Source organism: Triticum aestivum, chromosome 4D (genome assembly GCF_018294505.1).
Source record: "Triticum aestivum cultivar Chinese Spring chromosome 4D, IWGSC CS RefSeq v2.1, whole genome shotgun sequence".
Lineage (NCBI taxonomy): Eukaryota > Viridiplantae > Streptophyta > Magnoliopsida > Poales > Poaceae > Triticum > Triticum aestivum.
In genome coordinates this window covers 293,178,204-293,192,006 of record NC_057805.1, presented here as the reverse complement: position 1 = coordinate 293,192,006, position 13,803 = coordinate 293,178,204, and positions in this window count along the sequence as shown.

The window sequence follows — 13,803 nt, the reverse complement described above, 5'->3', positions numbered from 1 at the left end:
CACGAGGTCCTGTTCATCCACCCCCACCCGGAACTGTTCATCCACCCCCCCCGGCAACGCTCACTGTTCATCCAGAGGCAGCATCGATCGGCTTCAGTTAGCAGCAGTAGCGAAGGAATCGCTCGATCGGGTTCAGTTAACAGCCATCGATCGATCGCTCGGGTTCAGTAATGCGTAGCCTGCAGTGCAATCGCTCGGGTTCAGTTAGAGCCCAACGCCTCGCTCAGGTTCAGTTAGAGCCCAACGCCTCGCACACACGCGCGTACGTACGAGAGAAACGTGCATCGCTCGGCCCCCGACCACCCACCGTAACCGGGGACTCCCCGATATTTTCCGCGCCCTCGCTTCTACCACGGTTTTTTCCGTCATGGACGGCCCAAAGAATGTCATGCAGCTGCATCTCCGGCCCGCCCAGGACGAAAAGCCCATTTTCTGTCTTGATTTTTTGTCATAGAAGTAGGACCCCACCACATCTATGATGATACTGGGTTTTGTCACAATTATCGTCATAGAAGTGTCATAAGTATGACAGAGAAGATTTTCGTTCGGCCCAAAATGTCACGAATGTGTCTTTTTTTTGTAGTGACCATGCTTATTTTGCAAGTCTATATGTTGCTATTTTAAAAACAGAAAGTTTGTTGTTATGTTTTGAATATTTGTGAATAGTGAGAATATGATAAAATCTTGAAATTTTTACACAATGAGTAACAACAAATTATCTACAGTGTGGCAATTTTTCAGAATTTTTGGAGTTAGGGAAGTATGATTCCTCTTGCATTCTTTACAAACTGTTCTGTTTAGACAGATTGCTGTTATGTTTGCATATGTTTGCTTGTTTAATGATTCTATTTGAGGACAGGAGTATTAAATATGCAGAGGCATTTAGTATGCAATGTCAAATAATAATTTTAGTGATTTTCTACAGTAGAGAATGATAAGGTTTACGCGTTGATTTATACTAACCTATCTCACGAGTTCTTGTTGAGTTTTGTGTGGATGAACTTTTTAAGAATTAGGAAATCGTGATATGAGAGGAATTAAGGAGACACAAAAGCACAAGCCTGGGGATTCCCAAGGCATCCCTAGTCAATATTTCAAGAATCCTCAAGCATCTAAGCTTGGGGATGCCCCGGTAGGCATCCCACCTTTCTTGTTCAACAACTATCAGCCAGTTTTGGTCGAGCCTAAGTTTTTGCTTCTTCACATGATATGTGCTATCCTTGTAATGTCATTTTATTTTCTTTTGCTTGCTGTTTGAATAAAGTACTTAAGATCTGAAATTCTTAAATGTCAGAGAGTCTTCACATAGTTACATAATTATTCGACTACTCATTGATCTTCATTTATATCTTTTGGAGTAGTTTGTCATTCCCTCTAGTGCTTCACTTATATCTTTTTAGAGCATGACGGTGGTTTTATTTTGAAGAAATTGTTGAACTCTCATGCTTCACTTATATCATTTTGAGAGTCTCTAAATAGCATGGTAATTTTCTTAGGTTATGAATTTAGTCCTAATATGATAGGCATCCAAGAGGGATATAATAAATACTTCCATATAAAGTGCATTGAATACTATGAGAAGTTTGATTCCTTATGATTGTTTTGTGATATGAAGATGGTGATATTAGAGTCATGCTAGTGAGTAATTGTGAATTTGAGAAATACTTGTGTTAAGGTTTCACGGGTGCGCGTCGGTGCTATACAAACGGTTTTTAACCCCTTTCCGCGATGGCATTTGGAACCGTCGCCAAGTGAGTGTGGGCGATAGGGGGGGTCCTTCCCACACGACCCATAAACCGTCGGGGATAGGGAGCCTTGATGCATATAGTTGTCCCTGTATAACCATTTCCGATATCTTGAATATCCCAAACGCTTCATCCTTGCTACTCGTATTGCCATCGCAGTCGGAGTTTTGTGGTTTTACCTAAAATCAGGCAGATTCTAGGCACGGGAGCTTTCCAGGCACGGGAGTTTTACGATGCCTGGCACATCACAAACAGTTCAGGATTATAAACCGTGTACGGTAGGTAGACAATCACACACATTTAGTTTTCCTGCACCGTATGTGATAGTGTCTGACATCACACATGCTTTGCAAACAGCAACTGTGTGCACGCTCGCACACATTTCCTCTCTGTGAACCGTCCTGGATTATGGTGTATATCGCAAACGTTTGTGTTTTACCAACCGTGTGTGCCGTAATGACCTGCACAACGTAATTTCGCCCTAATTTAATTGCCGTTGTTTAAAATTGTACCTAATTTAAACTTGAAAGTAGGTTATAGCTTTATTCATATCCATCAGGTTCAAACAACCAATGCATTATTCGATTCACGTGTACATATGTTTAAGAATTACATAAGCACCCAATAAAGAATGATGAACCAGGTTCTATACTTGTAATATTACAGATGGTAAAGAAAGAGGCGACATACATTCCGGTTGTTGAACAAGGTGAAGCGGAATGGCCTTTTTTTGCTCTCCTGGATGCAAAAGGCATGCAGGACTCTAGTCCAACCCCTTGTGATGGCCGGCCGCCAATCATGTAGTTTGAGAGGTAATCTTGAGTAAACTGCTTCAGGATCCACTGCAAAAGAAAAAAGATTCAGATATTGTCATCTAACACAACTCATTATGGGCAGCAAAAAGAAGGCTACAGGGTTCTTACTTACCATCCTGCAGTTCACTGTTGTCTTGCATAAAGTGTAAACAAATAGTTCAATTGACATCTTTTGACCCATTTTAATAACAATCTTTATCAGTTTCCTCACTTGATGTTGGTTCATGAATATCTCATTGCCCCATACGCAGAAAGGGTCGAAGTGTGGATCTTTGGCAATGATATATGTACCTAAAAGCACCAAGTTAATATTAGAAGCTAAACAACAATTGAAAAATGATGTAGTACAACACTCCCTCCATCCCATTATATATGATTTTATTACATGTATATCTAGACATCATCAAAATATTAAGGTAACACTCTTCCTTGTTGCTATGTAGCCTGGGATTGCATATTTAGTCATTCAGTACAATGCATGTTGCTAAACAACAATTGAAAAACGAAAAAGGCATGTTGACTGCAATATCCTTAACAACAACCAAATATCGTAATTCATAATGGTATTGTTGAAACTGTTATTGATGAAATTGAACTGCACGACAAATAGTTGCACATATAGAGCATCACATTGTGAAGAACTGAGATAAACAAGTCATAAGGGCATCTCCAGGCGATCCTTAAAAAGTTAAAGGACTAAAACCCTTAGTGGATATATATATATATATATATATATATATATATATATATATATATATATATATATATACTCCAGCAATTTTTGGTCTTTTCTAGTCGATCCCCTAAACTTAAGGTTGTAAACTTCAATTTGATCAAGTTCAAAGCAGGTTCAATCGAAAGTAGCATGCATTCAAACATAAACATAGATAGTTTTGCATAACCGAGCATAAAACATAAATTTAAACTAAGCTAAACTACTTTCGGTCGAAGTAGAGGTCGAGCCAATCCTTCCTCGTCATGTACGGTGTGCCGCGAGTCGGCCGGTACCGTCGTCGGGGTCGTTGGGGAAGGTACTCCTCCACTCGTCGACGTCGATCTCCTCGTCCTCGGGGCCCACCTCAACGCCCTCCGCGTCGCCGTCGCCGCCGCCTTCGACCTCGTCATCGGAGGAGAGCGCGATAACCTCGCCGCCCTCCGCGCCGCCGTCCTTGCCGCCTTCGACCTTGTCATCGGAGGAGAGCGCGATAATCTCGCCTCCCTCCGCGCCGGCAAAGATCGCCCGCTCTGCCTCCACGAGCTTCGGGTGCTACCGGCGGAGCTCTTGCATGTAGGCCTCGTCGGTGGCCTCGGCCTCTAGGCGCTCCCACGCCTTGCGGTCCTCCCGCACCATAGCCGAGCTCACCACCCCTGGCTCCGGCGGAACAAGGTCGACCGGACATGTGCCGAAGAGGAAATTGAGCCTAGCCGCTGCGCCGTGGTAGCGGACCTGCCAGCGGTCGTACTCCATGGCCGCGAGCTCGGCCGTGTGGAAGCTACCGAGCCATCGGCGGGTGTGGGTCTCTCGATCTGTAATCTCGGCGACCCACATCCCCCACCGCCACTGCCGGACCACGAGGGAGGACTTCGTCGGCTGCCGGGTCCGAGGCATCGGCGAAAAGGCCGCGATAAACCTCCTTTTGTCCATTGGCTCCTCGAGCTCCCCGACACATAGGCAGAGGTTGAGGATGGAGGCACCGGCGATGGCGGCGACCTACCAATGGTTTTGAGGGTTGTGTGTGTCTGTGTGAGCGGAGGTTTTGGGGTGTGTGTGGAGGGGGGCGGGGGGGCAAGGTTGTGTTTGAGGAAATACTGTGGCAACTGAAAATTTTACTAGGCGGGAGTAACAAGGCGGGGCTACTGAAAATTTGGATCAAAGGCGAGCAGATATTTTCGTGATTGCGAGGGATGCAGAGGCGGGAGTAAAATACTGGGGCTACTGAAAATTTGAATTTGGGAATGAAGCAGAGCGGGAGTAACAAGCATCGCACACGGTCCGCACATACTAATCGTGTGCTATCAAACATTAAAACCTTCCAGGCGGTAGATATTTTCGAGATTGCGAGGGATGCAGAGGTGGGAGTTTTTGGGGAGCGAGCTAGTGTGCTTGACATGCCGGCTGTGGACTGTAGCCGACGAACCTTCTCGCGTAAGCCATAGGCGTACTATACACCGACGGTGCTCCAAGATAATTTGTACTACATCTCACATGGTTGGTGATAATAAACTATGTGGGATCTACTTGATTTGAATTACATAATGGGATCACAATGGCAATGGACGCTGTTTGAATTGCTAGACCTTTTATCCGCAGTGAACACGCAACTATATGTGTGTCGTAAAATAATTGGAATTATTCAGGGTTCGTTTGGGCATTTTATACATTAAACTGGTTTTCTAGCCATTTCAGGTGCACAATTCAAAATTAAACTACATGCACATGCTCCGGTGCATATAAATTGGTTGAAAAATCAAATATGTGTCATTCAGTGCATGCTTAGGTCCTATGCAAGAAATGGGAATGAATTTTTCGGGGTTCGGGTTTTCTAGGCATTTTATGTGCATATTTCAAATTTGAACTACAAGCACATGCTCCAGTGCACCAAAGTTGGTTGAAAAATCACATGTGTGTCCTTGGGTGCATGCTTAGGTCCCATGCAAGAGATGGGAATTAATTTCAAACACCAGGGCACCGTTGATTGCCGGCAAAACATTGAGATGCCTGGTTTTTAAATTCTAGTAAACCCAAAACTCGTCTGAAATTCATGAAACTTGGCATGCTATCATGGAACGGCATCAACATGCCGTGGTAAAAAATTTGTCCCATTTGGGGCAGGTTTCGGTATAAGCTTCTCACGGACCAGAGCTTCTCACACAAGCGTGATGGTTTCGATAGGGAACGTCCCAACTTTGGGGACGAAACGATATCCATTGCCTCTTATTGCTTTCAAATTTTTTCTCGTGTCAACATAGAACAATAGGGGTGTTGTGTCAATTTTTGTGATTTTTCGGAGTTCGTTTGGACATTTTTATGCATTAATTGAATTTCAAAGCATTTATGTGCATAATTCAAATTTGAACTACATGCACATGCTCCAGTGCATATAAATTGGTTGAAAAATCAAATATATGTGCTTGGGTGCATGCTTAGGTCCCATGCAAGCAATGGGAATGAATTTCAAACACCAGGGCACCGTTGATTGCTGGCAAAATGTTGAGATGCCTGGTTTTTAAATTCTAGTAAATCCAACACTCGTCTGAAATTCATGAAACTTGGCATGCTATCATGGAGCGGCATCAACATGCCGTGGCAAAAAAATTGTCACATTTGGGGCAGGTTTGGGTATATGCTTCTCACAGACCAGAGATTCTAACAACAAGCATGATGGTTTCGATAGGGAACGTCCCACCTTTGGGGACGAAACGATATCCATTGCCTCTTATTGCTTTCAATTTTTTTTTCTCGTGTCAATATAGAACAACATGAGTGTTCTAGGCATTTTATGTGCATAATTCAAATTTGAACTACAAGCACATGCTCCAGTGCACCAAAGTTGGTTGAAAAATCACATCTGTGTCCTTCGGTGCAAGCTTAGGTCCCATGCAAGAGATGGGAATGAATTTCAAACACCAGGGCACCGTTGATTGCCGGCAAAACGTTGAGATGCCTGGTTTTTAAATTCTAGTAAATCCAAAACTCGTCTGAAATTCATGAAACTTGGCATGCTATCATGGAGCGGCATCGACATGTCGTGGTAAAAAAAATTGTCCCATTTGGGGCAGGTTTGGGTATAAGCTTCTCACAACAAGCATGATGGTTTGGGTATAAGCTTCTATGCATTAACTGAGTTTTCAATGCATTTATGTGCGTAATTCAAATTTGAACTATATGCACAAGCTCTAGTGCATATAAATTGGTTGAAAAATCAAATCTGTTTCCTTGGGTGCATGCTTAGGTCCCATGCGAGAAATGGGAATGAATTTCAAACACTAGGGCACCGTTGATTGCCGGAAAAACGTTGAGATGCCTGGTTTTTAAATTCCAGTAAATCCAAAACTCATCTGAAATTCATGAAACTTGGCATGCTATCATGGAGCGGCATCAACATGCCATGGTAAAAAAATTGTCTCATTTGGGGCAGGTTTGGGTATATGCTTCTCACAGACCAGAACTTCTCACAACAAGCATGATGGTTTCGATAGGGAACATCCCACCTTAGGGGACGAAACGATATCCATTGCCTCTTATTGCTTTCAATTTTTTTTCTCGTGTCAACATAGAACAACAGGAGTGTTGTGTTTAATCTTGGGATTTTCCGGGGTTCGTTTGGCCTTTTTATGCATTAACTAGGTTTTCTAGGCATTTTATGTGCATAATTCAAATTTGAACTACAAGCACATGCTCCAGTGCACTAAAGTTGGTTGAAAAATCACATGTGTGTCCTTGGGTGAATTTCAAGGTCCCATGCAAGAAATGGGAATGAATTTCAAACACTAGGGCACCATTGATTGCCGAAAAACGTTGAGATGCCTGGTTTTTAAATTCCAGTAAATCCAAAACTCGTCTGAAATTCATGAAACTTGGCATGCTATCATGGAGCGGCATCAACATGCCGTGGTAAAAAATTTGTCCCAATTGGGGCAGGTTTGGGTATATGCTTCTCACAGACCAGAGCTTCTCACAACAAGCATGATGGTTTCGACAGGGAACGTCCCACCTTTGGGAACGAAACGATATCCATTGCCTCTTATTGCTTTCAAATTTTTTTCTCGTGTCAACATAGAACAACAGGAGTGTTGTGTTTAATCTTGGAATTTTTCAGGGTTCGTTTGGCCTTTTTCATGCATTAACTAGGTTTTCTAGGCATTTTATGTGCATAATTCAAATTTGAACTACAAGCACATGGTCCAGTGCACTAAAGTTGGTTGAAAAATCACATGTGTGTCCTTGGGTGAATTTCTAGGTCTCATGCAAGAAATGGGAATGAATTTCAAACACCAGGGCACCGTTGATTGCCGGCAAAACGTTGAGTTGCCTGGTTTTTAAATTCTAGTAAATCCAAGACCCGTCTGAAATTCATGAAACTTGGCATGCTATCATGGAGCGGCATCAATATGCCATGGTAAAAATTTGTCCCATTTGGGGCAGGTTTGGGTATAAGCTTCTCACAGACCAGAGCTTCTCACAACAAGCATGATAGTTTCGATAGGGAACGTCCCACCTTTGGGGACGAAACGATATCCATTGCCTCTTATTGCTTTGGAATTTTTTTCTCCTGTCAACATAGAACAACATGAGTGTTGTGTCAATTTTTGTGATTTTTCGGAGTTCGTTTGGACATTTTTATGCATTTACTTAGTTTTCAATGCATTTATGTGCATAATTCAAATTTGAACTACATGCACGTGCTCTAGTGCATATAAATTGGTTGAAAAATCAAATCTGTGTCCTTGGGTGCATGCTTAGGTCCCATGCAAGAAATGGAATGAATTTCAAACACCAGGGCACCGTTGATTGCCGGCAAAACGTTGAGATGCCTGGTTTTTAAATTCCAGTAAATCCAAAACTCGTCTGAAATTCATGAAAGTTGGCATGCTATCATGGAGCGGCATCAACATGCCGTGGTAAAAAAAATTCCCAATTGGGGCAGGTTTGGGTATATGCTTCTCACAGACCAGAGCTTCTCACAACAAGCATGATGGTTTCGATAGGGAACGTCCCACCTTTGCGGACGAAACGATATCCATTGTCTCTTATTGTTTTCAATTTTTTTCTCGTGTCAATATAGAACAACAGGAGTGTTGTGTCACTTTTTGTGATTTTTCGGGGTTCGTTTGGACATTTTTATGCATTAACTGAGTTTTCAATGCATTTATGTGCATAATTCAAATTTGAACTACATGCACATGCTCCAGTGCATATAAATTGGTTGAAAAATCAAATCTGTGTCCTTGGGTGCATACTTAGGTCCCATGCAAGAAATATGAATGAATTTCAAGCACTAGGGCACCGTTGATTGCCGGCAAAATGTTGAGATGCGTGGTTTTTAAATTCTAGTAAATCCAAAACTCGTCTGAAATTCATGAAACTTGGCATGCTATCATGGAGCGACATCAACATGCCGTGGTAAAAAAATTGTCCCATTTGGGCCAGGTTTGGGTATACGCTTAACAAAGACGAGAGCTTCTCACAACAAGCATGATGGTTTCGATAGGGAACGTCCCACCTTTGGGGACAAAATGATATCCGTTGCCTCTTATTGCTTTCAAATTTTTTCTCGTGTCAACACAGAACAACAGGAGTATTGTGTCAATTTTTGTGATTTTTCAGGGTTCGTTTGAACATTTTTATACATTAACTGAGTTTTCAATGCATTTATGTGCATAATTCAAATTTGAACTACATGCACATGCTCGAGTGCATATAAATTGGTTGAAGAATCAAATTTGTGTCCTTGGATGCATGCTTAGGTCCCATGCAAGAAATGAGAATGAATTTCAAACACCAGGACACCGTTGATTGTCGGCAAAACGTTGAGATACTTTGTTTTTTAAATTCTAATAAATCTAAAACTCGTCTGAAATTCATGAAACTTGACATGCTATTATGGAATGGCACCCGACATGCTATGATATTTTTCGTGTCCATTTTGAGAGAAGGTGATCAACTGAAAGTATAGCGGGGTTTTTACGCCCCAAACTACGGATGTTGTGTTCACCACAGGGACTGGCGACAGCGACTATACTAGGCTAAAGCTAGGTGAAAATTCAGATGATGATCGCAAGAAAATATAAACCTGAAATAACCAAGGACAGTGACAAATAAAAATGACAAACAGTAAGGAGAGAGTACTAGTTGTCTTTTTGATATTTTTATTAGGCAGGAGAAATTAGAGACTAAAACAAAAGGAAAATAACATGACAAAGACACATATATAACTATCTAACATCTAACAGAGGAAAGAAACAAGATAATATGACAGGGACAAATATATATCACAGCACAAACATATATATTTTCACATGAACATAGTTGACGCAGGAACTACAGTACACACATAGCCACACATATGGGCACAAGGTACTACACCAAGGTTCAGGTTACACGAGTGACAACACAAACAAAATTACACAAGCCACTAAACTAGTACTCGCAGATCAACAGAATATTACTAAACCACTTTAATACTGGACAATTCACCAATTCTTACAAGGCATCGTACAATATTTTTGCAAGAAAAAGAGTGAGAGAGAAGCAGCAGTTCGGGATTCAGAGAAGTACAGGATCAGCAACAAGTAAAGAACAACAGCAGGTTGTTTTCTTCAGTAAAGGAACACCAGCAAGGAAAGGGAATAGGAGCAGCGTGGGGATTGGAGAAGAAGCAGCAGGTTGAGGCAACAGCAGCAAGGGGATGCAAGGAGAAGGAGCAGCAGGAGCGTTGAGAGAAGAAGAAGAAGAGCAACAGCAGGGTTAGGAGAAGAAGAAGAGAAGCAGAGGAAGTGGAGACGAGGGGAGGAGCAGCGGAGAGGGAGAGAGCAGCAGCAGGTAGCGCGGGGAACCAGACGCCCGTCTGGTCGGGCGCGCCAGGCGCGGCGACGAAGTGGAGCGCCCAAGGTGATGGCGGCGAAGACGGAGTGGTGGCTGGATGATGTGGTGCTGGTGGGTGAAGGTGCTGGTGGCGCGGGTGATGGTGGAGCAGCGAAGTCGCGGAGGCGCGCCGCCACGATGGCCTGGCCGCGACGGCGGCCGGAGGTGGGAGAAGAAGTGGTGAGGGGGAGAGAGATGGAGATGCCAGGCTCAAAGGGGATCGGTGGCTGCGCTAGGGATTTTGACCCCTTGATCTGACCTGCAAAGTTTACACATTAACCCTCTTCCTTCTCTTCTTTCTTCACAAGAAGGTCCTCCCACTTCTTTATCTAGCCCCCTGGTTACTTCTCTTCATCTCACACAAGTCTCTTCTTCCTTCTCTTCTCTTCTTCACTCTTCTCGATAGCCACATAGACGAAATCTTGACGATTATTAGTGCCTTTGCGCACATTTCTGCAAGATAGACCAAAGACTAGTAAATGATCCTTTTTATGATTATCAAGCAATATTCAATCAATCATGGCAAGAATGGACGAATATATCACGATAGATGCTATATTTAAGTACCAAAATTATATATGTGAAATATACTTATCAAGTTCCCCCACACTTAAATCTTTGCTTGTCCTCAAGCAAAGGCATATGACAAGAGCAAGAATGTGAACAGTGAACCGAGTAAAGAATGCCAAGTGAAGTAGATCTCCAAACAATGCATGCTTTGGACTTGGCTAGTGAAAATTAATGGTTAAGAGTGCTACATATCAATAGGACACTATTAAACTCGACCATTTTAAACTTTTGCAATGATAAACGAAGATTAGCAAGTTCAAATGCTGACTGTGCCAAAAGGTTCCTAAAGAGAGCATGATCCCGAGAATAAAAGGAAGTTGTGAACCACTTATTGAATTTGAAAGAAACACACATATTATTTTATTGGTCTCACCAAAGGAACATACCACCGATCCCGAGAACATGGTATACACCTGGCTCAACCAATTATTATTAAAAAAAATGTTTGTCTCCCCAAAGGAACATACCACCGATCCAGAGAACATGGTATACACCTGGTTCGACAATTACATATTTATTTATTAATTACTGCCCAAACTAACCACCGATCCAGGGAACATGACATGCTACTGTAGGTAGTCAGACTTATTATTCATTATAAGATTTTTTTTCATTTTTCAAATGAACAAAAACAAGAATCATCACTCATCCATGTCTAGTTCACATGCTACCGATCCAGAGAACATAGCATGCTAATCCATAGTGGTAAGTGATTGCTCTGAATGGGAACACATTAGGCACAAACTCAGCATCTAAACATGGTGATCTAGGTGTATCATAGTAAATGCAGAAAATGACAAAGTTTTCTAGTGTACTAGGGATTTGAGCACTCAAAACTAATAGTTCTCACTAATTTCAGCAAAGCAGGCATTATGTGGATCACTAGTTTACAAGGCATTCAGAAATCATGGTACACTAATTCACATCAAGCTCAATATGCCAAAGGTAGAATTTAGCTTGAAAGCATATCATTACTGGTATATGCAGTCCAAATAGCAATTCAATTCAGCAAGCATCAATGGATGATAATTTCAGAATGGATCACGAAACAGCTCACCGGGCTTTGATCATGTAGCACTCGCTTGATCACTCTCTAAGCTGATGCTCTTCTTCTTTTGCTTCCACATGCAAGCTCCAGCTTCGCTCTTCCTCATGTGTGCTCTTTGCTTCTCATCACCATACCGTGAATCCACCGGGATCCCAAGGAATGTCACCTCGAACCTGGTCAGCATGTAGTAAACGGTGCAGTAGCAAAAACCTGAAAGAACACTCCACAAAAGAGACAATGCAAGCGGTAGGGATAATACCCTCCAAGTCATCATCGAGTATCCAATTACATAAGCATAGCTATAAAGCACATGTTTAGGATGGTAGAAATCAGCAAGGTCAACACTGACATGAGGATGATATTTATCATTAAGCTCAAGATTAGCATTGGAATGATATGTTTCATTAAGCAAAGGACTAGCATGAGGAGAATAAGTGTCACAATCATAAATGAGAGTGATACCACCAACAGTGTATGTATCATCATATCCAAGCAAATGAGTTTTCAAATCAATCTTAAGTGATGGTATCATGTAATGCAAGGTAGTAGCAAACAATTCATATGGACGCATGTCATCAAGAGGATTAGATAAACCTGCTACATCACGCTCTTGTATGACGATGGGCAAATGAATTTCTGGTTCTTCATCTTCAACTACAGGAGCTTGTTTTACTTCTTCAGGAAGGGTATACATTGGATCTTCAAGGTCTTCGACTTGATCACTTGGGTAGTTGAGCTCTGGATCATCTTTTTCCTCGTCTTCTAGTTCATCTTCTTCAATCTGAGGTATCTCTTCCTCAAGGCTCTTGCTATCTTGCGTAGCTGGATGTGACGGCGTTGGAACCTCACATGTATGACTAGAGATCTCAGCAGCACTAAGCTCAAGGAGGGATGAGATAGTACTGCCAGCGTTGATGTTCTTCTCAATCTTCCTTACTTCTTCCACTAGCTCTTTTCCACTCTTGATCTTCTTCATTTCCTCTAGTATCACCGGCCTAATTGGATCATCTTCGGCACTCCAAGTGAACTCGAGACTAAGCAATGTGAGCTTGTCTATATCATCGAAGTCATCTTGTGTGGGAACTTGTGTTGAAGGTGTTGGTTGACCAAATGGAGGATCATTTAACTCCATTGGCAACATCTCCTGGTGTTGAGGTATATGAGTAGGAGGTGAATAGCATTGTTGTGGTGCATAGTTGTTGCTCTCCCCTTCATACCTAAATCCCTGCATATGATTACTAAAAGCAAACAGTGAGATCTCAGGGTTGTTGTTCCTATATGACATATTCTGGTTTTCAGGCCACCCATGTGTGTAATTGTTTTGGCATGAGCTATGCTGTTGAGCAAAGCTCATACCAAAACAATTCGGAGGGTGAGGGTAACCACGCTGGCATTCAGCGGGTGAATGGCCCTGAAATCCACAAATATGGCATGTAGGAGCAACATAAGGATGGCCTCTAGAATAAGGATCATAAGAGCTAGGCCTATCCTCAAAAACAATACCTCGCTGCCGGGCTAAATCATCTAATCGATGGGAAATCTTACTTATCAGGTCTTCAACACTTTCCGAGCTATTTGTGCAATTGTTCACATAAGCATGATGATCTGAGTAGAATGCCATTTCCAAGAAGACAATTCAGCCTACAAAATGAACAAGAAAAGAAAGAGAAGATAACTAGAACAGTGGTTAGGTGTTAGATATATATCACAAATATATGGCACAAATTAAAAAAGAAGAAAAACCTAGTCTATTACCTAACACAGTCACTCGACGCTAGTCCCCGGCAACGGCGCCAAAATGATCAATTGAAAGTATAGCGGGGTTTTTACGCCCCAAACTACGGATGTCGTGTTCACCACAGGGACTAGGCGACAGCGACTATACTAGGCTAAAGCTAGGTGAAAATTCAGATGATGATCGCAAGAAAATATAAACCTAAAATAACCAAGGACAGTGACAAATAAAAATGACAAACAGTAAGGAGAGAGTACTAGTTGTCTTTTTGATATTTTATTAGGCAGGAGAAATTAGAGACTAAA